At 45.2% G+C, this 23,237-nt stretch overlaps 1 long non-coding RNA gene across 1 annotated transcript; it reads right to left on the bottom strand.

Annotated features, from left to right (window-relative positions):
- Positions 1 to 1,300: 1,300 nt before the first annotated feature.
- LOC134760282 (uncharacterized) lies at positions 1,301 to 12,104 on the bottom strand. The gene is made up of 6 exons (XR_010137538.1): positions 11,371 to 12,104; positions 11,037 to 11,189; positions 5,686 to 5,990; positions 3,498 to 4,228; positions 2,030 to 2,138; positions 1,301 to 1,742 (listed from the first exon to the last, which is right to left on the bottom strand). It is a non-coding gene; the product is annotated as an uncharacterized LOC134760282 (long non-coding RNA).
- Positions 12,105 to 23,237: the final 11,133 nt, after the last annotated feature.

The raw sequence follows: 23,237 nt of genomic DNA, 5'->3' as shown, positions 1-23,237 counted from the left end.
GTGGGTCCAAGGTCCCTTTCAGGGTGGCCTGACCTGAGCTGGCCTGGACTGCATCTGCTCCTTCCCCTGAGACCTCAACCTCCCTGAGTCCTCCAGATGCCCCCGGCACTGACTCCAGTCTTGGCCTTGCACCTCCCCTGAGCGGCTAGAGATTCTTCCTTTCATCACTCTTCCCTGCACGGCCTCTCACCACTGCATTTACTGAAAGGCAGAGAATCTGGAGGGTGCCAATCCTGGAGCACAACCCCACATCCACCCAGCTGCCCTGAGGCTCATGAGAGGCAGAAGAACCGTGAGCCATGCTGAGCTGAGCCCATTCTTGAAAATGTCCCCAGTAAAGCCTGATTGGTGTCCACACTTCAGAACATTGTGTTGCTTGCATTTGCAGGTGGTGCCAGTGGGGACAATTGCCCCCAGCCCTGAATATGGGTTTTTGGGAGTGTGGACCAGCTGAGCTGATCTGGGGCGGGCTGACTCCCTCTTGTGCTGGTGGACAGCTTGCCCGGTTGGGGTTGTCACTGACCATGTGGAGATGGGATCATGTTGAGTATCATAGAGGCCCTCTACCCGGAAGTGTGCAGGGAGCTTTGCGGAAAGCAGAGTCCATCTCCTTCACCCTCCTGGCTGTTTGGACGTTCGAGTCCCCCGCAGGGCATTTTCCTCATGGCTGGAGCAGCCTGGCCCTTCTCACTGGAGGCCTGTTTTCAGGAAATATTCTGCTCAGGGGATCATTGTGGGGAGATTGGGCTCATGCCCCATCACAGAAGGGACTCCTCTAGGGCCCAAATGCAAACTGGAGCAGCCCAAGGAAGCTGTCACCATTTTGCAACACCTGCCAGTGTGGCCCAGGGGTGTTGACTCCTGGTCAGAGGGGGAGCTTTCCTTCACCTCAGCCATCTGCCCTGGACTGAGGAAGGCAGGAGGGGTTACAGGAGTGACTACTAATGAATGAAGGTCCTGAATTTGTTCCTCATCCTGAGACTATCGAGAGGAATGGGATAGACTTCGGGGTCTTGATGTTTCTTGCCTCAGAGACAAAAAAGCAGAAAAGTGGACCAAATTTTTACCCAGATCTAAAACAGTCCTTTACAAATGATGTCCAGAATCTTCAATTATGGGTGGTAGAATACTTTCCCTGCTGAGAATTATAACATAGGTAAATTATTAAAAATTATATTATTAAAAACTATAATTACATGGTCATCTTTTATAGACATCAGATAGCTAACGATATACCAAACACGGAATGGGCCCAGGGTCTGGAGGGGAGGGTTTTATGTTATTGTGACAAGCTCTGCTGTTTCTGACTCTGGGAATTTCCTGAATACAAAGTCTGCACCATCAGACAGCCACTGTCAGGTCAGAGAAAATAGCAGGCGTGTGGTAGATTTGATTGATAAGAAAGTTCAAGTAAGTAACTAGGCTTGACCTTAAGAATGTTATCAAAATTGTGTAGGATGTCTGAGTTTTCACCTGCCAGCATAGAGAAACCCTGTTGAACACATGAATGAAACTAGTAATTGAGCTAAACTAGCCTCAGAGTAACTCGTTCATGGCTGGTGGGGATGCAGATGGTGTCAGCCCCTTTGGAAGACAGATGGCAGATCCCCGCCCAGCTATACATGTGCTTTACACCCGTCCCGCAGTCACATCAGGTGCTCACCCACATGGGTTGAAAACGTGTGTCCACACAAAGCCTGTGCGCAGACGCTTATAGCAGCTTCGTTCATGATTGCTAAGACCTGAGAGCAACCAAAAGGCAGTTCAGTGGATGATAAACCACATGTGGTACAGCCACGCAATGAGGTATCGCTAGTGATTCAAGTAAATGAGCTGGCAGTCCACAAAACAGAATGGAGACAACTTAAATGCATATCTCTGGTTTTTTTTTTGGTGCCATGACTCCCATTAAATGCATATTTCTAAGTGAAAAAAGTCAACAGGAAAAGGCTACATACTGTATAATTCCAGAAATATGGCATTCTAGAAAAGCTAGAATTATAGCAACAGTAAAAAGATCGGTGCTTACCAAAGTCCAGGAGTAGGGAAGGAGGCCAAGCATGAGTTTTAGGGCAGTGAATCTATTCAGTGCGTAATGGTGGGTCCCTGACATGACGCATTTGGCAAAACCCACAGGACTGTGCAACACAAAGAATGACCCTTACTAACGCAAGCCACAGACTCTAATAATAACGTGTCAATATTTATCAATACTGGTTTCCACAATTTTATCAAATGTACAACATGAATGTGAAATGTTAAAATAGTGGAGACTGGCGTGAGGTGGGAGGGAATATATGGGAACTCTATTACTTACTGCTCACTTCTGTAACCTAAAACTGCTATAAAAATAAAGTATATTAATTTAGAAAAACTAATGGGAATAGTACTTATTAGGTCCTAACTGTATATATGATTATTTTTTACCCCAAGATAAGAGATTATGTTTTACATAAGCTGTGAAAGATACAAGTGCTTGAGCTCCTGACCCAAAGTCCAAGCTCCAACACCAAAGTAGCCTCCTAATGGGCAATACTCCAGCCTAGTTATATGTACACGGGCGAAGTGGTGAGCCCTCAGGAAAGTGACCCTGAACCACAGGGAATCTGCAGGTCTTTGAGAGAGCTGTGAGGAAGGGTGGGGGTGCCGGGTGGAAACGCCCTCCTGCCCCTGGACTCTGCAGTCCTCCTGAGGAGCCACGTGGGCCTCCAAGGAGCTGCTGGTTTGCGTGCACTTTGGGTTTAACCACCTCTTGCCTCAAATGGTGGCCTCTTCCTGAAGAGGCGACAGAGCTGTCCTGCTTTAAACGTGCCTTTGTTGTGAAATCTCTCCCGTGACATCAAGGTTCCTCCTTTCTCCTACACAAATATTCCCAAAGCACTGACACAGCCCCTCCTGGAGAAGCCAGAAGGATATCTTCTGTTTCCTGTGTGGACCCATATTTTGGGGCCCTCAGCGGGGTGACTGGAGGTGATGGGCAGAGTCCTGGATCTAGTGCCCCCTTCCTCAGGGGTCACAGGCCCCACAGGGATAGTGGCTGTGGATCCTGCAGACGCGTGGTGGGTGGTGTTGAGGTGGGACAGGGTCCTGGAATCTACAAGCTGGGAACAGCGTTGGAGTCCTCAGAACGCTGTGCAGGTGGCCTTGCTTTCTGAATGGATGGACACTATTTTACTCACCAGAAACAAAAACAAAACCTCAGCTCTGCATCTGCACCTTTGCAGCTGCCCCTGCTTCTCATCATCAGCCACTGAGCAGAGCTGAGCAGGAGGACAGAGTGGGCAGGAGACCCATGTGGGTAATGGTCCATGTGGGTGTGGGGTGAGGCTGGTGGGGAGTTGGGCCCAAGAGGCCTCATCCGTGTGGTGGAGCCTCAGGTGGGACTTTCACGATGAGTGGGAGTGAGATGGACAGACGGTGAGGCGCAGGCATCTAATTAGAGGTGATAATGCACAGAAGGGGACATCGGTCATTCCAGTCGATGAGGGAAAAGCTACCTTGGCCTGTGCCTGGGATCACTGGAGCCGGTGAAGGGCCCAGGAACAGCTCCTTGAAGGGTAACTGCAGGTCAAGGGCGACCATCACGATGCCCCCGAGAACACACAGAGTTGTTGAAGGACTGGGGTGGTGGGTGAGGGGCGACCTCACGTGGTCATCTGGTCAGTAACTCCAGCTGCAATGAGAGTCAAATAGAGCAAGACCTGGGGCAGGGAGACAGGCTGGGGGCTGCTGGTGCCATCCTGAGGGAATGCTGCTGGGCAGATCTAGATAAGTTGGAGTGGGGATGAAGAGGAGAGAGCTATTTCAGGATCTTTTTGTTGTGGAATGCACTGGAGGTTGCCTGGATATTGCTTGTGATTTATATAGATGTGTCTAGCATGACTGTCAGGCTTCTGGCCGAGAATTTGGATGGATGATTCCTTATGGTCCAGAGGAAAGACAGCTGTTGAATATACATGCACATAAACACACATGGAATGAGGAAAGTGGGTATTCAAAGATTTCTTTTTTTGGTTCAATGATTCTTTAAAATAAACAATTACTAAGTAACTACTGAGTGTCAATACTCTCCTGGGATTTAGTGCTACCATGGTGAAACAAAACTGCCAAGGTCGTCTGGGTGTGGTGGCTCACACCTGGAATTCCAGCACCCTGGGAGGCTGAGGCGGGCAGATTGCTTAGCCCAGGGGTTCAAGATCAGCCTGGGCATCATGGTGAAACCCCGTCTCTACAAAAAATAGAAAAATTAGCTGGGCATGGTGGTGCATGCCTGTAATGTCAGCTACTTGGGAGGCTGAGATGGAAGAATTGCTTGAGCCCAGAGGTTGAGGCTGAAGTGAGCGGAGATGGGTTCACTGCACTCCAGCCTGGGTGACAGAGAGACTCTGCCTCAAAAAATAAAGTAAAATAAAATAAATAAATAAATAAAACTGTCAAATTCAGGGGCATCCTTTGGGTTTGTCTGATTCACTGTAAGATCATATGCTGATGTTCTCTCTGAGTCAATCAGATGAAAGAGTCTGTCTACCTGTGTATAATGTATGCATGTCTATCTGCATATTATCTCTTCTGCAGAAATCACTGGTTAATACTCACAGTGTGAGTGGAACAATCTCTGACACGCAGGAATTGCTAGGGCAGCATCTGCTGAGTGGGCACAACCATGACTGAACTGTGAGTAGCTGCTGGGATGGGGCCTCTGGAAACAGCCACCCTGGGCCCCTCTCAGGGCTGTGACTCCTGGCTGGTGTAGTCACAAGAGAAGGTTTTTCTCTTCCTAAAAATGATGGTCTCTTGAATATTGTCCCTGTGCATTTTTGTGAATGAGCCCCTGTCCCATCAAGGGTGAAGATGGGGACAAATGAGGAGGGTTGTGAGGACTGCTTTGCCATGGTGGGACATGGGGTGTGACCAGAGGGAGAGGAGCCGGTTCCGTCCGGCCCACACATCAGAATTGGACTGTGGATGTGTGGATGGACCCTGACTGGTGAGCGGCAGAGACCAGATGGGGTCTCAGATCTGGGGCACAGATCTGGGGCATGGTGGAGTGTGTGCCCTGTGACCAGCAGGGAGTGCTGTGAGGCTACACTGTGGTCCCTGCACAGCTGCTCAGTAAGATCCTTCACTCCAAGGAGCCCGGGACTTGGGGCTGGGCCCTGTGCTCACTGATGGGGACTCAGCAGCCGTGTCCTCTCTGGTCTGGCAGAGTTCCCCAAGCAGGGACCTTTGCATGGTCTGGGCAGGTGCTTCCTCTGAGGGCTCCCAATGGATAAAGCAAAGCTTCCTCGTCCTGGGTCTGCAGTGTGAGCCGAGCCCCAGCCTCAGGGCCCATGGAGGGCTGGGCAGTCCCTGGATGGAAAGGCTTGTGTGGGAGCAGCACCTCCTCTTCAGAGGGTGGGAGAAAAGGAGGCCCAGGCATTCCAGCCTCATGGTGGGGTCAGGGGCTGAGTCCACCAAGGCCTGGCCTCCTCTCCCACTACTTCTGTCTGTACAGGTCCAGGCAGGCCTCGGAGACCCGGCCTCAGCTCCCAGCTCATGTCAGCTCCTCCAACTGGGACCCTGCGAGCGTCACACCGGGCGGTGTCCACACTCACCCCTCCCTGTGCCTGCAGGCTCCCTATCCCAGCCTGTGTGGACTCGGCCACCCTGTGCCTACGCGTCTGCAGGGGCATCTGCCAGGCTCACCTGCACCCTGAGCAGTGAATTCCGTGTTGGCCACTATGGGATTTGCCAGGACCAGCGGAGACAGGAAGTCCCCCTGGTTTCTCCTGCGATAGGACATCGACTCAGGTAAGCACCGAGACACCTGGCGCCGGCAGGGCCCAGTGAGCATAGCAGTGGTGTGGAGAGTAGGAAGACGGGGATGTGTGGTCACCCCTGCCCTGCGCTTCCTGAGTCCTGAAGTCCTCGCAGCTGTGGGTCATGTGCCTCCAGCCCAGAACTGCAGGGAAGGCAGTGGACGGCGCTTGTCACTCCGCGGGGCCTGGATTCTGAGGAAGTGAAATCATTAACACTTGGCTAACCGGCTCCGTGTTCCTCCTCCCTACCTAAAATAGAAACTGCTCCCAGAGAGGTCTCACAGGGTACCAGCCCAGGGATGGATTCGCGTGGAAAGCTGCCCTCTGGGCGTGGGGAAGCCTGGGAGAAACGGGCCATCATGTCCTGCCTGGAGGGAATGGCTCCCCAGGACACAGGGGTGTGGTCGTTCTCTCTCCTTTTCTCTCTCTCTCACACACCCTCCTTTCTGAGCACACATTGTCCTGGACTCTGCAGTTTCCGGGCTTCTCTGTCCCTCCGGAAGTCAGGGCTTAGCCTGTGCTGACCCCCACTCCTCAGGGTTGAGTCTCCAGGAGGAAGAGTCTCTGCCCACAGGGAACACTGCCGACGTTGGAGTCACTGGGGTCCTGCTAGTAGGGCCAGCTGGGAAAGGCCTCAGCATCTGCTGGGATGAACCTGCTCAGGGGCCCCAGGGTGGCTCTTGGCTCCCAGCCGGCTGCTCAGCCTCCCAGAGCCTCCCAGTGCAGGACGCTGATGATGGCACTGACTCAGGGACAGCAGCCTCAGTGCTGCTCACACAGCGCTCAAGGCCATGGGGACGGGAGACCAGACCTCCCCTGTGCTGTCAGGACCAGGGCTGTCCCTCACTCCCATGACTATTGCAGCCAGGCTGCACTTCTGCTGAGAAGTCTCTTGCCCAATCCAGCGCACAGGGTGGTGACCTCCAGGATGTCGTCCCCTCTTTCTCCGTTTTGCTACCTCTTAGACATGGGCTCCTTTGAGGAGAACTTCTGGGTGCAGTTGGCCTTGGGGTAATAGAAGGTCATTCCTCTAGCCTTGGGGTGGGTTAGGGCAGCTCCATCCTGCATGAGCTGGACACAGGAGCAGGAGCCACAGCCCAGAGACAGCCTCAATCCATCGCTCAGGCCTGGGAGCTCTGCCGTCCTCTCAGGCTAGAGCCTCCGTCAGCGATTCATAACACAGCTACTTTCTTCTTTTCACCCTGATTCTTCCACTCTACTACATTCCCTTCCATCTGGATTTCACGATGCCATGGGTAGGATGGCTCTGAAGGTCAGGGGAGGGGGTTACTCTGAGGCTTCACTGGGCAGCAAGTCTGCCCAGGCTGGAGTGCAATGGCGCAATCTCGCTCACTGCAACCTCCACTTTGCAGGTTCAAGCGATTCTCCTGCCTCAGTCCCCTGAGTAGCTGGGATTACAGGCGCCCGCCACCATGCCTGGCTAATTTTTTGTATTTTTAGTAGAGACGGGATTTCACCACGTTGGCCAGGCTGGTCTCGAACTCCTGACCTCAGGTGATCTGCCCGCCCCAGCCTCCCAAAGTGCTGGGATTACAGGTGTGAGCCACTGCACCCAGCCTGTTTGATTTTTTAAATTGTCTGTAGCTACTTGAAAATGTGTATTTTCAGCTAAAGGGATATAATATGATAAATGATTCTACCTCCCTCAATAATAATTATTTTTACTTTTATACCAATATATTTTTTGGTCTCTTACCTAATATGGCAAGACAGCTGACTTAAAATCTCTTATTGCAAGTATTTTCCATTTAAAAAAATTTCTTATAGGTTTTATTTTATATAATTTTATTATATCTTATTTGATTTATAATAATTCATAATAGCTTTATCTTCATGAACACTGTATTGTCTGTCATTGTAAAATGCTACCACATCATCCTGAACACAACTTTGCATCACACAATTGACCCAACAGCTGTTCTATTTGTTGTTAGTTTACATTTGTCTGATACATCTTTGCCCACTCCTTTTTTTCTTTTTTCTTTTTTTCTTTGTTTTTTTTTGAGATGGAGTCTCGCTCTGTCACCCAGGCTGGAGTGCAATGGCGCGATCTCAGCTCACCGCAAGCTCCACCTCCTGGGTTCACGCCATTCTCCTGACTCAGCCTCCCGAGTAGCTGGGACCACAGGCGCCCGCCACCACGCCTGGCTAATTTTTTTGTATTTTTGTAGAAGCGGGGTTTCACCATGTTAGCCAGGATGGTCTCGATCTCCTGACTTCGTGATCTGCCCGCCTCGGCCTCCCAAAGTGCTGGGATTACAGGCGTGAGCCACCATGCCCGGCCATCTTTGCCCTTTCTTTTACTTTGAACCTCTCTGGATCATTTTGTTTTCAGTATTACTCTGGTATAGGTGCAAGAGTAATTAAAAGTAATGGCAAAAACTGCAGTTACTTTTGCACTAACCTAATAGCATATAGTTTTTAAAATTAACTGATCCAATCTGAATCTTTAATAACATAGGTGAGTTTATCTCATTTTTAATTGAAATAAAAATGATTTGCAGCCTTGTGATATCACTGTGCTTTATACTATGCTTTCTTGTTACAAATGCTTTTTCTTGAAAATGTTTTTTCTTTAAATGGTCTATACTTCAATTATTTTCACTATGTATTTATTTTCCTTCTGTAATTTTTCAAGGATTATAGATGTTTTATTTTTATTTTTTGAGACAGGGTTTGCTGTCACCCAGGCTGGAGTGCAGTGGTTTAACACCACCTCACTGCAGCTTTGACCTCCTAGGCTCAAGTGATCCTCCTGCCTCAGCCTCCCAAGTAGCTGGGACCAGAGGCCCACACCACCACACCTGGCTAAATTTTCACTTTTTGTAGAGATGGGATCTTCCTATGTTGGCCAGGCTTGTCTTGAACTCCTAAGCTCAAGTGATCCTCTCGGCTTGGGTCATTCAGTTATATAAAGGGATAGACCGGGATTCTAGTTAAATATTTTGGATTCAGCACACTGATATATTTTCCTTAACGATTATGCTGTCACATCTCTTCAGGCTGTGCTCTGTTTTCTTAATGCCTCTGCCTGGGAAATCTCATTCTATCTCTAGTTACTACCCAGGCCTGCTGACAGCTGACACTCAATCTTCTCTCTCTAGAGCAATCTCCTCCCATATTCCAAAAACGTGTTTCTAAATCATACTCAGCATCCCTCCTTTAATGGTCTGCAAACATCTAAAACTCAACCAGCTTCCCCAGGTTGATCTGCACTAATCTCAGATTCAACAGCCCCTAATCAACTCAACTTCTAATCACCCCTCCAACCCAAACTTGTATGTTTTACCTACAGTGTGAATGCTGCCGCCAAGCCACACACCTCAGTGGGACCCTGGGCTCTTCCCTATTCTTAACATCATACATCTAATTATTTACCAAGTACTATGCATTGGGCCTTTATTTATCTTAAATCTGCAGACTCTTCCACTTTAATTCAGGCCATCTTCTTCTCTTCCCTGAATTACTACATCAGTCTCCAGTGTGGTGTTTGTGTTTCCAGCTTGACCCCCACCCCTGTTTCCTGGAATCACGTTCTACTCTGATTCTACTCTGTGGTAAGAGTGATCTTTGCAAAATGAAAATCCAATCATGACCTTCTCCGGGTCATGCTTTTCTTTCAAACATTTCCTCAAGAAACTCCAACTCCTTAATTGGTCTCCAAGTTCCCTGCCACCCACCACAGCAGACTCGTATACTCAACATCAGCTCCTGGATGCTAGGACTGGCCATACCAAACTTTCCATTCCTGGACCGCAACATGGACTCTTTAGCCCCTCGTCTCTGGAAAAACTATTCTTACAGTTCCCTACTCCTGGATGCTCTTCCTTTCATTCTCTCCCCACTTCCTGGGTAACTCCTCTGCATCCTTTGGGTCCCGTCTGACATATTACTTCTTCCAGTGCAGCTCTCCCTGACTCTCCAAGACTGAGGTTGGCACTTTCCTCCCTACTGCTCCCACAGCCCTCTTGTCCTCACCCTGAATGTGCTATTTGCCACTCACGCAAAAATCACCTCCCTTCATTTAGCTTCATGGTGACCTTGCTGTGATTCCCCCAGTTGTAGACCTCCAGTGGACACTGAGAGATCAGCCCCAACACACATAAATCTTCAGAGTCTAATCATGGTTTAATTACAAGACAGTTTCAATTTTTCTCACTAGACACAGTGAAAACTATGAAGAAATTAAAATATATAACCACTTCTTTGCTAGGACCATTCAAGATACTGATTTTTACTTTGGCCTTCAATTATTCATTGAACTTTTTTTTTTTTTTATTTTTCCAGTAAGACTGGAGGTAAAGTTTTATTACCAGTCCAGCACTTACACTAAAATCTGTAACTTGTAAGTCTTACCAAGTCCTGAGGAACTATCATTTAAAAAGATGTTTAAAAGTTTGTAAACATCATCATACTAGTGAAAACCTGACTGAAAACAACTGATATGTCCTTAAGTGAGTGAAGGGTTACAGAGTGCAGTACATCCATACCATGGAGACCCACTCAGCAATAACAGAAGAAGCAATCTTTGAAAAAAAAAAAAAAAAAAACAATCTCGATGAATGTCCAGGAAATCATGCTGAATGAAAATGGCCAATTACTAAAAGTTGTGTACATTATGATTTAATGTATATAACATTACTGGAAAGACAAATTTATGGGTCTAGAAATTAGTGATTTCAAAAGATCAGGACCAGAGTGGGCACGATGGGCAGAAGGGAAGAGGATGTGGTGATAAGGGGACAAAAGGAGGAACTTTCTGAAAGATGACCCTATATGTGTAATAAAATTGCATAGACCTACACACATGCACACACACACAGAACAAATCAATCTGGCAAAATGAGAATAATCCACGAATAACCCATGAGGATGGATTAACTATATTATTATCAATATCCTAATTTGTATATTTTTATAGTTTTATAATATGTTACTATAGTTTCATTACTGTGGCTTTCTAGAGTTTGATATAATTTTATAATCATTGATAACCACTACTGCCCCTCAGCAGTGCTTTCCACAGGGCCAGGGTGGGTGTAAGCACTTTCCATGGCTTATCTTATTTGGTTCTTGAAATAACCCACCATGTTAGTCTTCTCAGCACCATAGTTTCCACACAAGCAGGCTGATTCCCACAGAGGTGAAGGGATTTGCCCAAGACACAGCTTGGAGGTGGCGAGTCCCCACTGTGCTGTGGAGGGTTGGCGCGCTCACCTTTTAGCAGCAGGTCCAGGACCTGTTGGGCAGAGGTGAGCATCCTGCAGGTGCCCAGTATGGTGGGAATGTAGAAGGGGTGGCTGCCCTGGAAGGTGGATACTGGGGCCTCTGCCAGCTTCTCCAGCTTCTGCCTGCTCTGATGGTCCCCGCCTGCAGGTACATCTGGTTTCAGGGCCAACTTATCTTCACAATGGGTCGGACAAAGGAGGGATACTAAAACAATAGGAATCCTAGCAGATTGCAAAAAACCCCATGACCATCACATGAACTGAAAGCACAACATAAGTAACACTCAGATATTCTTAGAAATATGTGAAAGGTAATTTTGCACCTGGCCAAGACTGGGGCTGGGTGGTGTGGATCAAGGAAGGGAAGAGACCCAGGCTCCTTACTCAACAGGAAAAGCCCTGGGACAGAGTCCTGGGAGTCACCAGGGTGGAGTCCTGGCAGAAGGCCTTCTCAGTCATGTCTGCGCCTTGGTGGTAGCCACCCCTCTGTATCCACACAACAAGCGACGCAGCAATGACCCCTGCTGACATCATGGTGCAGTTGCCTACCACTGCAGGCAGCAGCAGCCAGGCAAACCCGAGCCCTCCAGTGCTCCCAGCGTCGCAGAACCAGGGCCAGATATCAGCTGCGGCTGCGGCAAAGCCAGGTTGTCTGCCCGGCGGCGGCTGCACAGGGGCCAGAACCTGCCTCAACCTTATCCCTGGTGTCTGCAGAGTGCCCATGCCAGCCTCGAGCACCTGCAGAGCAGGAGCGGGCGGGCGGAACGGCCAGGCGGGCCCTCAGGCCTGGCGCAAATTCCGAGGCCGCCCAGGCCATGCCCCATCAGCCCGCCTGGGCGCCCAAACTGCAGTCGCCCTTTGTTTGCAGGCAGCAGCTGTCGGGCAACTTCTAAGCACTCCAGCGCTCCCAGCATAGCACAACCGGGCCGGATGTCTGCGTTGGCTGCCGCCAAGCCAGGCGGTCTGCGCGGAGGCGCCTGCACCGGGGCGGGAATTGGCCTCAACCCCGTCCCTGGTGGCCGCAGAATGCCCATGCCAGCGCCCGATCTCCCTTCCGAGGAGGAGCGGGGCGGGGTCCTCCTCAGGCCGGGTGGGCTGCACGCCTGCGACCCTGCGCCTGCGATCTTGGGGCCGCCCAGGTAGCCCAGGAGAACCCGCGAGCCCAGCGGCTCCTGCCCGGAACTGCAGCCCCACCTGCCGGCGCGCGCCGCCCGGGAGCGGCTTCCGGGAGCCCAGCGGCCACTGCGGCGCAGGCGCGCGCCTAACGGCTTTGCCAGGCTCATTCGGTCTGAGAGGTCGGAGGCTGCGAGTGTCGCTGCTGAAGGCTGTGGTGGACTGGGCTGGATCGCGGGTTCTCGGCTAGATCGCAGATGTGGGAACGCGGATTGGGGGTTGGATCGGGGATTGGGGTTGAATCGCGGATTGGGGGTTGGATCGGGGATTTGGGGTTGGATCGCGGATTTGGGTGTGGATCTGGCATTTGGGGCTGGGTTGGGGGTCGGGGCGGTGAAAAGGTGACAGGGAGCTGCCGCGGCTCAGGAGCGGGTGGTTGCCGGGGTCTGAGAAGAAGTCACCACCATGAGGAAGTTCTTCGGCTTCGGGAGCCACAGGGGCCAGGCGGTCCTGGGCTTCATAGACCACGTCTACACGGGTTCCGGTTACCGAATCCAGGACTCAGAACAGCGGAAGATCCACAGGGCGGCTCTCAAGGGCTACGCCTCGGAGGTGGAGAGCTGCATGGCGCGCAGCGGCGGAGACCTGGCCGCCCGGGACAAGCAGCACAGGTAGCAGGGCCTCAGCCCCGGGGGCGGGGAGTCCTCAGGCCCGGCTTCCCCCCAGCCCCGCAGACCCTGGGACTGGGCCTTGGAGGGCGCCAGGCATTCTTGGAGCCGCGGAGCCAAACGGAGCCACAGCTGCTTTCCATCCCTCATCATTCCCCGGCTGGAGCACTTGGTGGAGAATTTGAGTGATTTAATTCACAAAGTTAAGCAAATACAGTGTTGTCATTTTTAATGTACACGTTTAAAACATGGTGTTATATACATTATAGGGAAGTACCTAATGAGATAACTCTTTTCCATATAAAAAAATACCCTGAGTCATTTTCAGTAGGCGAAAAGTTCTCAGATAAACCTCTGTCCGTTTTACATCCATATCCAACTGTGTAGATAGTGGTTTTGTTTGTTTGTTTGTTTTTTGAGACGAAGTCTCACTCTTGTACCCCAGGCTGGAGTGCAATGGCGCGATCTCAGCTCCCTGCAACCTCTGCCTCCTGGGTTCAAGCAATTCTCCTACCTCAGCCTCCCGAGTAGCTGGGATTACAGACGCATGCCACCAAGCCTGACTAATTTTTCTATTTTTAGTAGAGACAGGGTTTCACCATGTTGGCCAGGCCGGTCTCGAATTCCTGACCTCAGGTGATTTGCCGGCCTTGGCCCCACAAAGTGCTGGGATTACGGCGTGAGCCACCGCGCCAGGCCGTAGATAGGTTCTTTACCAGGGGTTCTTAGAGGGAAACTTGGAAGTGGGAGGTGGGTTCTGTGTTCTTGAATGGGAAGACACGTTTTTCCCAAAATGTGAGCTCTTTCTGTGTTTATCAATTTTACGTAAACAGAATGAAAATATCAGGGTTTTAACATTTTTGCCTGACACCTGTTGTCTTTTACTATTGTGATGGCATTTTTAAAAAATTATATAATGGAGTGAAAAAACACTTGCTCCTCTAGATATCAAAATGTGCTATTTTACAATTAATTATTTACTAACAGCTGAAAAAACAGATAAATGCATGGAACAGAATAGGAAATCCAGAAACACTGAAATTATGTGAGATACATACATTAGGATTGATAATGGTAAGTCATGAGTAGGAAAGAATAAATCATTAATTAAAAAATGCCTGCTGTTTGAAGAAAACTAATGAAATTTTATGTCACAAACATGAGTTCTGATGGAATACAGATTTAAAATTTTACATATGCCAATGAGAAAAGTATTGAAAACTTTTACATATGCCAATGAGAAAAGAAAAGAAAACACAAATTCTTATTTTTAAAAGTACATTTTATGTGGACAAAGGCCTTACTAAGAATGACCTCACAAGCAGGAATTCTGAAGGTTGATTTAGCAAACTAAAAATTAAAACTGCCTGTGTATCAGAAAAAAAGTTAACAAAATAATGGAGAACATACTTGAAAAATATTTACTGTATAAGCTAGATATATATTCAGGTGAAAGGTGTGTCTTCATTTTACAGGGTATTATATTCTTTATTATATATCCTATTATATATATTACTGATATGTATAACATTACAGATATGATATGTTTTATGTATATCAGTTATATATACACATTAGATGAAAAGTTGTATGTATACACACATAGGATGAAAAGTGCATCTTCATTTTACAGGGAATTCTTTCAAATCAAATCATCAAAAACTCTAGAAGTGAGCAAAGGACTTTTTTGCAGATCTACAAGTTACTTATGTACACGGGAAAAAAATCCTTTGCATTTCTGGTATAAGAATTTAAGGCAAAAGGAATGAAACTGTATTCTATCCACAATATTTGTGAGGATGTTTTTTACTGCTGCTTAAAGTTTAAGTTGCTGATTACTTTTCCAATAATTTGGTTGTACTACATTTTAAAAATGTGTATGCCCTTTACCCATCGATTCCATTATACTAAAATACCTTGAGAAAATAGAGATATATGCACTTGCAGCACTTATTTTAAAAAGTACCCATAGAATGGATCCTATAAATAAATTTCAGTTGCATCCATAGGATAGAATAATATGTGACCATTGAAGGTGACAATAGATACAAAAGTATGTTGATGTGTGAAGATGTATTTTGTTATAGCCAGCGAGGAAAAAAAAGTAAGTTTGTGTTGGGAGCAAGCCCCCCACAAAATACGGCCATAAACTGGCCCCAAAACTGGCCATAAATAAAATCTCTGCAGCACTGTAACATGTCCATAATGGCCCTAACGCCCAAGCTGGAAGGTTGTGGGTTTACGGGAATGAGGGCAAGGAACACCTGGCCCGCCTAGGGTGGAAAACCACTTAAAGGCATTCTTAAGCCACAAACAAAAGCCTGAGCGAGCTGTGTCTTAAGGGCGTGTTCCTGCTGCAGTTAACTAGCCCAACCTATTCAATTAGTTTGGCCCATCCCTTCCTTTCCCTTAAGGGATACTTTTAGTTAATTTAACATCTATAGAAACAATGCTAATGACTGGTTTGCTGTTAATAAGTATGTGGGTAAATCTGTTCAGGGCTCTCAGCTCTGAAGGCTGTGAGACCCCTGATTTCCCACTTCACACCTCTATACTTCTGTGTGTGTGTCTTTAATTCCTCTAGCACTGCTGGGTTAGGGTCTCCCCAACCGAGCTGGTCTTGGCAAGTGGTGCCCAACATGGGGCTCACATCCAGGTTGAAGGGTCGCCGGAGCGACGGCTGGAGTGGAAAACTAGCTGGAGGACACCCGAGTACTCTTAAAGCAATCCCCGTGGTGAGTAAGAAGGGGAGCTCAGAAGCGTCAGGGTAACAATGGGACAGGTATGGGGTCTGGTTCATTTCACCTTGGAACTTTCTCACACTGATGAGGAGGAAGAATAAGAGTATAGCGAAGTAACAGAAGAGGTTATAGAGCATGTTTATTTGCCAGCTAAAGCTAAAGCGGCAAAGGAAGGAAAGGTTCATCCCTATCCTTCTGCACCACCTCCTTATTATTTTGAAGAAAATGACCTCCCAGACCTTTCTTTTCTGGAGGACACTGGGCGAAAATTAGTTGCCCTAGTGACTGTTCGAGCAGCACCTTCAGCACCAGCTCTTAGTTCTATTCAGGTAGGAATTCAGCAAGCTAGAAGAGAGGGTGATTTAGAGGCTTGGCAGTTCCTTGTTAGAATACACCCCCTAGATCAACAGGGAAATACTACAGCTACATTTGAGCTTTTTCCTTTTAAATTACTCAAAGAATTAAAACAAGCAGTAAGTCAGTATGGACCATATTCTCCTTTTGTAATGGGACTGTTAAAGAATGTTACTGTTTCAAGTTGGATGATTCCTACTGACTGGGATGCTCTTACTCGAGCTTGTCTGACTCCTGCTCAGTTCTTACAATTTAAAACTTGGTGGGAAGATGAAGCTTCCATTCAGGCTGCTCCCAATGCCCAGGTCCAACCTCTAATATAACTGCAGACCAACTTTTGGGGGTTGGCGGCTGGGCTGGTTTGGATGCACAACTGGTCAGGCAGGATGATGCCATAGAACAGCTTAGAGGAGTGTGTATTAGAGCTTGGGAAAAAATTACTTCAGGTGGGGAATAATACCCTTCCTTTAGTGCTATAAAACAGGGACCAAGGGAACCATATGTTGATTTTATAGCTCGGTTACAGGAGTCTCTTAAAAAGATGATTGCAGATTCAGCTGCTCAGGATATAGTGTTGCAGTTATTAGCTTTCAACAATGCTAATCCCGATTGCCAGGCTGCTCTGCGACCTATCAGAGGGAAAGCACATTTAGTTGATTATATCAAGGCCTGTGATGGTATTGGAGGTAATCTGCATAAAGCTACTTTGTTGGCACAGGCAATGGCAGGACTGAGAGTGGATAAAGGAAATACTCCATTTCCTGGAGCTTGTTTTAACTGTGAGAAGCATGGTTATACAAAAAAAGAATGTAGAAAAAATCAGCAAGTCAGGTCGCCAGATAGGGGAAAAAAGAAAGCTGTTGAGCCTGAAATATGTCTAAAATGTAAAAAAGGAAAACACTGGGCTAGTCAGTGTCACTCTAAGTTTGATAAAGAAGGGAACCTGATTTCGGGAAATGCCATGAGGGGCCCTTCCCAGGCCCTGTTCTAAACTGGGGCATTTCCAGCTCAGGCCTTTCCCTCATCCCTGTACAATATCTGTCCCCTGCCACAGCTGGTAATGCCGCAGTAGATTTATGCTGCAAAAAAGCTGTGAACCTAATGCCTGGGGAACCCCCGCAAAAGGTCCCAATAGGAGTCTGTGGACCCTTGCCAGCAGGGACTATAGGATTACTTTTAGGAAGGTCTAGTTTAAGTTTAAAAGGCGTACAAATATGACCAGGAGTCATTGATTCAGATTACAATGGGGAAATTCAAATTGTTGTGTCTACTTCTGCTCCCTGGAAAGCAGAGCCAGGGGAGCGTATAGCACAGCTCCTGATAGTGCTGTTTGGGGGAATGGGAAAAAGTGAAATTAAATGAACAGGAGGATTTGGAAGCACAAAGAAACACAGCAAAGCAGCTTATTGGGTAAATCAAATTACTGATAAACATCCTACCTGTGAAATAACTATTCAGGGCAAGAAATTTAAAGGTTTGGTAGACATAGGAGCGGACATTTCAATCATTTCTCTACAGCATTGGACGTCCCCTTGGCCAATTCAACCCACTCAATTTAACATAGTTGGAGTTGGTAAAGCCCCTGAAGTATATCAAAGTAGCTATATTTTGCATTGTGAAGGACCTGATGGACAACCTGGGACTATTCAACCAATTATAACTTCTGTACCTTTAAATTTATGGGGAAGAGATTTATTACAACAATGGGGAGCACAAGATCTAATTCCAGAACTATTATATAGCCCCCAGAGTCAACATACAAAGTATGAAATGGGGTATGTCCCTGGTATGGGACTAGAAAAAAATTTGAAAGAACCGCTTCAAGCAGAAAAACAAAGTTCCTGCCAAAGATTAGGAAAAAATTTTTGGTGGTGGCCATTGTTAAGCCTCCAGAACCTATACCTTTAAAGTGGTTAACAGATAAGCCTATTTGGATAGAACAATGGCTACTAAGTAAAGAGAAACTGGAGGCTTTAGAGAAATTAGTTGCTGAACAATTAGAAAATGGGCACATAGCTCCAACATTTTCCCCTTGGAATTCTCCAGTTTTTGTAATTAAGAAAAAATCAGGTAAATGGAGAATGTTAACTGACTTAAGAGCCATCAATTCAGTTATACAACCTATGGGAGCATTACAGTCAGGATTGCCTTCTCCTGCTATAATTCCAAAAAATTGGCCTTTTATAGTCATAGATTCAAAATACTCTTTCTTTGCTATCTCTTTAGCTGAGCAAGACTGTAAGTGGTTTGCATTTACAGTTCCTGTGGTAAACAACCTGCAGCCTGATAAGCATTTTCATTGTTTTACAGGTGGGTGTACTAACGGTAAAGCTTCTTATTCTGGCTCAAAAAGTAAAGTTTTCCAGATGTCCTATACTTCAGCTCAAAAAGCGGAGCTTGTAGCTGTAATTGAGGTATTGACTGCTTTTAATATGCCTATTAATGTGATTTCTGATTCTTCATATGTGGTTCATTCCACACAGTTAATTGAAAATGCTCAGTTATGATTTCATACAGAAGAACATCTGATGACAAAAACAAAAAAGGAGGAGAAATAGGGATTACAGAACGGCCCATACACAATTGAATCTAGCATTATTTGGTGAAAAGATCCAATAACAAAAAGTTAAGAAATAGGTAAAATAATAACTTGGGGTAGAGGTTATGCTTGTATTTCTCCAGGTGAAAATCAACAGCCAGTTTGGATACCATCAAGACACCTGATACCTTATTATGAGCCAGATGCCAAGGAAGAGACTCCGGGAGGATCCTGAGAACTCCCCGGTAGCAGCCATGTCGAGACTGACGCTGAGGAGGACCCCAGCAGTCACGAGCAACACCTATCGAACACAGCCACCCACCTGGGGACAGATCAAGAAGCTGTCACAGATGGCAGAAGAAAACCTAAGGAAAGCGGGACAGCCAGTCACAATGAATAATTTAATGGTAGCTATGATAGCGGTTGTCACCACTGCCGTGAGTATTCCTTCAATAAGGGCTGGTAATAATGCCCGGATGCAATCACTCTGACACAGTTACACATGCTTTCTGATCTCAGTATTTACCATAATAATCTACTCCTATAATTGAGGCACACCACCCTCAAAAACCTATTTGCAAACAGGATTGGACCCAGTTAGAAAAAACAAATGTGCTTGTTTAGGAAGATTGCTTTGCAGAACAGGCAGAGGTGCTGCACAATGATTCCTATAGAATCATTATTGACTGGTCCCCTAAGGGGATATTTAGCTTGAATTGCACCTCTCAGTCTGCATGCCACGGCCACACTATGTTCAGATGATCTGAACAAAACGGTCAGATGGTAGAAATGATAAGAAGTATGGCAAAAGTTCCTATTATCTGGAACCATGGCGGTATAGTGGCACTTCAACTTCAAATGATATGGCCTGCTCTAGGAGCTAAACATAAGGATTTGTGGAAATTATTAAATGCTCTTAATAAGATCAAAATTTAGGAAAGTATAAAAAAGCATCTAGAAGGACACTCTACAAACTTGTTTTTGGATATGGCAAAATTAAAAGGACAAATATTTAAAGCATCCCAGGCACACCTGACCTTAATGTCAGGAACTGGAGAGCTTAAAGAAGCTGCAGACAAATTAGCAGCTAGTAACCCATTAAAATGGATAAAAACAGTTGGAAGTTCTGTGATTTCAATGATGACTGTGCTTTTAATCTATGTTGTTTGTATAGTCTGCAGATGAAGATCCCGACTCCTGCAAGAAATAGCTCACCGTGACAAAGCTGCCCTTGCTTTTATCTCTTTGCAAATCAAAGAAGGGAGACATGTTGGGAGCAAGCCCCCCAAAATCTGACCATAAACTGGCCCCAAAACTGGCCATAAATAAAATCTCTGCAGCACTGTAACCTGTCCATAATGGCCCTAACGCCCAAGCTGGAAGGTTGTGGGTTTACGGGAATGAGGGCAAGGAACACCTGGCCCGCCTAGGGTGGAAAACCGCTTAAAGGCATTCTTAAGCCACAAACAAAAGGCTGAGCGAGCTGTGTCTTAAGAGCGTGTTCCTGCTGCAGTTAACTAGCCCAACCTATTCAATTAATTTGGCCCATCCCTTCCTTTCCCTTAAGGGATACTTTCAGTTAATTTAACATCTACAGAAACAATGCTAATGGCTGGTTTGCTGTTAATAAATACGTGGGTAAATCTCTGTTCAGAGCTCTCAGCTCTGAAGGCTGTGAGACTCCTGATTTCCCACTTCACACCTCTATATTTCTGTGTGTGTATCTTTAATTTCTCTAGCGCTGCTGGGTTAGGGTCTCCCTGACCAAGCTAGTCTCAGCAAGTTTGATTATACATATGCACAAACATACTATGGTCATGTGTTAGCAAAAAATATGTATAAAATATGATAAAATTTGTAATTTCTGAGCTTTTGTATTTTAAGTAAAGTTTTTTTTTCTTATCTGTGATTGCTACAGTGAGCATGTACAAAACTTCTAGTAAAAGTTTATTACTAAAGGAATAATCTTTGGGAAGAGAAGAATATGAATCTTGCACAGATAAAAAATATCTCACTTTCTATTTTTTATCATTATTATTATTGTGTGTGTTACCTTCTCGGAACTTTTACCCTCTTCAGAAGTAAAAGGGGAATGTTTTTATGTTTCCAGGTTTTATTATGTATATATTTTATTATGTACATATGTTTTTCTTATAGACAGATTCATTCCATATATGCAAACAATGATAGGTGAATAATTTCATTTTAATTGTATTCTTTAAAAATAAAAATAACACATATAAATAATTACTGTTGCAAAAATATTGCTTTATAGGGGTTTATTTAAACATATTGAACTCCCCAGCTGTATTTATCCATTCTTTCATTCCATTTATTCATCAAGCATAACCTGAGTACCTGTTATGTAGCAGACATATTCTACTACCTCTCAGGACCCTTCCATCCTTAAAACTTTATGTTTACCTGCCCTGCATGCACAAGCTGAGAGATTTAAAATGGGAATATTGGGACTTAATCTCCTTGAAACTTTATCTCCCACCTTTCAAACAAAAGCATTTCTGAAGTTAGAAAATAGTAGAAGATAATCTTTAAGTGCCCTTTCAAAAGTTTATCGTCTTAAATACTAATATTAATCATTGGAAAATCTGATTTGCATATATTCTGTAACTATAAGTATTGAATAAAATGAGCCATACCTATTCATTTGAATTATGAGTTTCCTTTGGCTTCAAGTTGTTTGAAAATCAAAGAATTAATTTGTTTTAAAACTGTTTTATTGTTATTTCAGTGCTCTTTCCCCATAGTACCTTTAAGAACTAAAATGTATTTAAGTGCCAGTTATATGCCTAGAACTGCCCTAGACCTGCTGAGTATACCATATTCTACTTAATGTAAGGTCTCATGGATTGTGTGATGCCCCATTATTTTATATATCAATAAGATAATTTTTAAAATGTTACCAATTGTAGTTGTAATAAATCATGAATTATAAGTGGCATTCCAATATCAGAGAGGTAAAAATGTGACCTACTCTTTAAGTCATCCTGCAAAGTAGGTATAATTGTATCATTTTACTTAATTAAAATGTTTTTGTTAAGTAGTAGTAATAGTAATAATTATAATATCTGGCTGGGTGCAGTGGGTCGCACCTGTAATCCCAGAACTTTGGGAGGCTGAGGTGGAAGGATTGCTTGATGCCAGGAGTTTGAGACCTGCCTGGGCAACCAAGTGAGACTCTTACTCTACAAAAATTTTTAAATGAGTAGCTGGGCATGCTGGTACTCATCTGTAGTCCCAGCTACTCAGGAGGCTGGGGATGGAGGATCACTTGAGCCCAGGAGTTCCAGGCTACAGTGAGGTATGTTTACATCATTGCACTCCAGCCTGGGTAAAAGAGTGAGACCTTGTCTCAAAAAACAAAAATATAACAATTATTGAGTTGTTGTTCTAGGAACTGTTCTAAATGCTTTACAGAGTTTCTCATTTAAGTATCACAATGGTTTCCTATGAAATAGCTACTGTTGTAATCTTTATTAATGAGGAATTTGAGGCACAGAAAGGCTAAGCAATAGCTGGTAAGTGACAGAGTTTAATGTAGAACTCAAGCCTTAGTTGAATTAAATCCAAAGACTGAGCTCTTTCTATTCAGGCTGCTGTTTTCATTAAGGTAGAGAGCAATAAGAGCTAATAAGTATTGTGCTTTCTTCAAAATAAAACTAAGTATTTGTTTTGAAGGCAGAGGTTTACAATTACATGAATTATTGAATGTTTTGAATGTTTACAATTACATGAATTATTGTATGTTTTGAGATATTCACTACAATTTCCTAAAAAGTCCTCTTACTCTCGTAGAACTGCTCTACATTTAGCCTGTGCCAATGGCCGTGTGGAAGTCGTCACTCTCCTGGTGAACAGAAAATGCCAGATAGACATTTGTGACAAACAAAACAGAACACCTTTGATACGGGTAATATAGTAGCCAACACTTTCAGCATGACATGGCTTTGATTTAAATATATAGAATTAAAATGAATGTATCTCATTTAAATATAACTAGTTGGTGAAACCTGTGGAATGTGTATTTTGAATTCTTAGAATTTACTATTTATTGATCTAATATGGACAGGCTGTTCATTGCCAGGAAGAGACGTGTGCCATCGTTCTGCAGGAACATGGCGCCAATCCAAATTTTAAGGATATCTATGGCAACTTTGCTCTCCATTATGCAGTGTATAATGAGAGCATGTCACTGGCAGAAAAACTGCTTTCCCATGATGCAAATATTGAAGCACTGGACAAGTATAGGTCAATCAACTTTCTTTTCAAAATATTTGTTTTAACATTGATATAGGTAAGGGGCAATTTTTTTAATATTTGGAAGCTCAAGCATTCCCTGAATGCCAATATTTTGAAATAACTTAATTGTCTAAGATTTTATTTTAAATATTGGTACTTTTAAAGAAGCATTAGAGGGCACAGCTTTTTAAAATGCACTTTGGAAAATATTTGTGAATTTGTTAAAGGTAAAACTTTTTCTTTTCAATTTTTTTTTCTACCCAGGGTTATTATTTTTTCCTAATTAGTGCAAAACAACACAGGAAAGAAACCATGCCCTGTAGATAGGCTTTATCTTAAAACTCAAACAAAACTAAAGCAACTTACAATAAATGGACATCTTGCTGCTGCTGCCAATTTTCTAAAAAACTGATGTATCATCTCTCAGTAGGCAAGGCTTAAGAGGGAAAAATGGGAAGGGAAAAGGAGAGCAATCAGAAATATGCAGGTCTCTTGGAAATTAGGTAATGAGGGAAAAT

This window comes from Pongo abelii, chromosome 17, assembly GCF_028885655.2.
Source record: "Pongo abelii isolate AG06213 chromosome 17, NHGRI_mPonAbe1-v2.0_pri, whole genome shotgun sequence".
Lineage (NCBI taxonomy): Eukaryota > Metazoa > Chordata > Mammalia > Primates > Hominidae > Pongo > Pongo abelii.
This window is presented reverse-complemented; position numbering and strand designations above follow the sequence as displayed.